Source organism: Cnephaeus nilssonii, assembly GCF_951640355.1.
Source record: "Cnephaeus nilssonii genome assembly, chromosome: 3".
Taxonomy (NCBI): Eukaryota; Metazoa; Chordata; class Mammalia; order Chiroptera; family Vespertilionidae; genus Cnephaeus; species Cnephaeus nilssonii.
Genome location: NC_137074.1, coordinates 69,332,105 through 69,336,352, shown reverse-complemented (window position 1 = coordinate 69,336,352; position 4,248 = coordinate 69,332,105).

Here is a 4,248-nt window from a genome sequence, read left to right as displayed (position 1 = left end):
AATTACAAGGTGGGAACACTGGGAAGGGGATAATGAAAGTAAAAGGTCTAAGGAAGGAGATAATAGAGAAGAGGAAGCGAAAAGAATGAGGATGAGCTTGGTAGAGGTAAGAAGAGCCACAGGCCTGTGGAAGTATATAGCATTTCAGGAGAGTAGTTTAAAGGTGACATAGGTCAAGCCTACATCAACAGATTCACCTTGGGATCACCTGCCATGACAACTCTCCTAGCTCAGGGCTTTTTTCCCCCACCTGTTGTTCTATCTCCATGTGCTGGCTAAAGATAAGCAATTAAGGATTCCAGTGTTCTGATTCAGGAAGGGGGTGGGTCCCAGGGGAGAGTGACAGAAACAACTGTAAAAGAGGACACTGTCCCATGCTCAAGAAGAGGTGACAAATGGTAGTAGGCTACGGAAAGGTCTTCTGGTCATATTGCTCCTGCCGTATTCCTAGGAGTGGATGACCAGCCACTTGAGTCTCCAATCAATGCTTTTTTTGAAAGAACCTCTGAATTTCTGTGGTTAAATGGGGACAAGGAGATCCCTCCACAATAACTCAAGCAGCTTAGTAGCCATGTACCCTTTGGTTCTTTCAAGTTGTAAGACGAGAGCTGAACTGATCAGGGCCAAGCTTGGAGGTCTATATACCTATATATCTCTATCATCTCTATATGTATATATAGAAAGACAAATAAAACCTATAAAATTTTTATTTAATACATTTTAATGCTATTGTTGTGCTACCTGGTAATTGAATATATATGGTAAACTAGAGGCCCGATGCACGAATTTCATGCAAGGGGCTCAGCCCTCACAGCCTGGTTTCGTCTGGAAGGTCGTCTGGAAGAACGTCTGGAAGGTCATTTGGCTGCCCGGTCTAACTAGCATATTACACTTTTATTATTATAGGTAGCTGATATGCATGATTAATAAATATGGCTTTACAGAGTCTAATCAAGTTCTTGATTTTTGCTTTCTATGTATTTGGTCACCTATAATGGTCCATGTTGATAGCATTTCCTGATACCAGGTTCTGTTCTCATCATAATCACTGAATTAAATTTAACTGGAATCATTTTCATGTACCCAGAAATTGAACATGGTTGGTGAATATCTGGATACTTTTTGATTCCTTCTACATTTGAAATTCCTGGAATGCAGAACTAATCATTGGGAGAGGGAGGCACATTTATAAAGGGGCCAAAGAGGTTTCTGGGAGGAAAGGAAAGAGACTCCAAAACATTGACTTTGAAGTTTAAACTCTTTAGAATCTTAGGTTTAGAATCAGACTTTTAAGACTGAGATTATCCTTTAGACTCAAGGGTAGAGGACTGAGCTGATTCTGATTGAATTCTACTACCACAAAAGGACACCAAGATCCAAAACTCACATGAAGGAGGAGGGAGTCTGAATTGGGTGACCTGCTTGATACCAGGAATTAGAGGCTCACAGTTGAAGAATGGTTCTGGAAAAGCTGGTGACTGAGCCAGGTATCTTCTTTGGTAATGGTTGTGATTTGAGACCAAACACACCTGGGAAGATTCTGGATGGGGGAGCTTAGCTTAAGTTATGCTTTGGGGAAAAAAGCCATGTTTCTGACTTGTTTATTTTTAGTAGTAAGTCAAGCTTAATGCCACAAATAACTTCAAAAGCAAGGGTCTCACTGTAGATACATCATAGATTCATTGCCTGAATAATTAGACATGAACAGATGTCTCTGCACTGCCTAGTCGTTTCTTTTCCTCAATGTCCAATGCCTTACTAGACTTTAAGTTGCTTTAGGGCAAGAATCATTTCTTATTCTTCTCTATACCTCCAGCACCGAGTGTTTGGCATATGGCAGGTGTCAATAGTTGGTTGGTTGGTAAATAAATGAAAGGATGAATGTTGACCCGGGTTCCAAAAGATATGTGATCAGTGCTGGGGCCCCGCCAGCAGGCGAGGGGATCCCAAGGCAGGTGCTGGGCATGGAGGCCACGGGGGCATAGGCTACCAAGGAGACAAAACTGAACCTCACATCACCCTGCTTGGCCCCGGAGGATGGCTGGTTAGCCAGAGATGGGTAAGATTCCTCAAGGAAGGAACAACCTAAGACAGGCACAGTCGCAGAGGGGCCATCAGGAGAGAATTTGGGGATCAACAGAGGTGGGGCACAGACCCTCACCCCCCCCCCCCCAACATTGCAGGGGCCTGAATCCTAGCCCCTTCTGAGGGAGGTCTCCTGCCCCCATGGCTGCTTTGTGCTTCCCATGCCCAGCTCAGATCAGGACCCAGGTGACCGACAGAGACTTGGCCGACAGCAGCTGCCCTCTCACTCCAACAAGAATTGTTTGAGTTGCCTTGTACCCATGGTGTGGGGAAGGGGGTTTATGATATCTAAATCCAGCCTACCACCAGGAATGCTCAGGACCTACTCAAGAAGGCAAATAATCCCTTCCACCAATATTTACAGGGTAAAACAAGATTATTGTTAGAGTAATAAATTTGACAGTAAAATAGTAGTCAAGTTTTCAGGCAAATTTAAATTGGCTAGTTGAAACAAGTGAATATTCTAGAAAAATTAATTGTACCAGACAAAAAGGTGTTCCTAAAGAGTCAACTAAAATTTTTATTGGGTTTCGGAGGAAAAAGATGGCGACCGGCAGGAAGGTAGGGAGAGAGAGAGTGTGAGTGAGGAACCCATAGAGGAGAGTGTAGATGTGTGTGGTGTGTGTGTGTGTGTGTATGAGATAGGGTCAGTTAGATTCTGCAGGTCTTCCAAGGGGCTCCCGAACAGGGCAGCCCTAGACGGCGGAGCCCCGCGCACAAAGCGGACACTTCTAGGCGGCTGGTGCGGATGCGGAGACCACGCCATCTTGGGAAACAGAGCTGCCCGAGACTCGGATCCTGGCTTCTGACACAAACCAGGACCCTGCAGCCACTGGGGACAGAGAACTGCTATCACAGCTTCAGACAAACAAACAAGAATCCAGACTTCCCGGCAGATTTCCGTGAGTCAAAGAGCCTATCCCCCTCCTCGCAGGCGCGCGAGCGCCATAGTAACTGATAGACCCGCCCCTCCCCCAAGCTGCTGAGCGCCCACAGGCATGTGGAAAGCGCCATAGTAACTGATAGACGCTCGCCCAAGCTGCTCACAGGCGCGTGCACAGACAGCGTCATAGTAACTGATAGACCCGCCCCTGGCCCAAGCTGCCGAGCTTTGCGCAGGGACGCGCTCCCTCTTAGGGAATTTGGCGCGCGCTCGCGCACGGGACAGAAGCAGCTCCCCGTCGGGGAAATCTGTCAGTGCGCACAGAGGGCTCCCCTTCGGGGAATTTGGGGGAATTTGGCTCGCGGGGCACAGCTCCCCCTTCGGAGATTCTTAAAAGCGTGCACAGAGGGGCTTCCCTTTGGGGAATTTGGCGGGCAGGACGGACTCCGCCACCCTTCTGGGACTTTGGGAGAGTGCACTGAGCCGGCTCACCTTCAGGTTTTTAAGAATGTGCGCTCTAGCCGGTTTGGCTCAGTAGAGAGAGCACACACAGGACGCAGCCCCACTTCAGGGAATTTGGCACGCTGGACACAGCTGCCTGGGATCCCTGACTCACAGCGCATTCACACTAAGAGCCAGCGACCCCAATTGTTGGTGCGTGCACACACAGGGACCCTGATTCTCAACGAGAAACCGCACAAGGCAACAGAGACTTTGACACTCGAGTCTTGGTGCAGACACAGGGAAACTCTGACTCCTGGCACATGCTAAGGATCTCATTCTCGGCACATACCAACAGTGTGGTGCAGACAGGGCCCCTGATTCTAAATGTGCACACGAGACCACACGGAACACTGGGGACACTGACCCTGGGCAAGTCTGGTTCCCACCAACCAAAGGCAGCCACACGTCCTAGTGTCAGAGCACTCCAGTGAAACTCGGGTGGAGCGAAGTCCCCACAGCACACGGCCCAGGTCCACGCAAACAGAAGCTTGAGCTTTCTGGTAATAGCCAGAATGGGGAAACGAAATAACTCACAGAGGAAAGAAAATGTGGAGTCGCCAAGAAAGGAAATTAGTGAAAATGAAGCTTGCAACATGACCGAAAAGGAGTTCAGAGTAATGGTCATGGAATTTATACATCGGATGGATGAGAAAATCAACAACTTATGCAAGAATCAGGAAGAAATGAAAAGTGATATAGCTACAATCAAAAACACCATGGAAAGTTTCAACAGTAGATTACAAGAAGCAGAGGACCGAATTAGTGAGTTAGAAGAT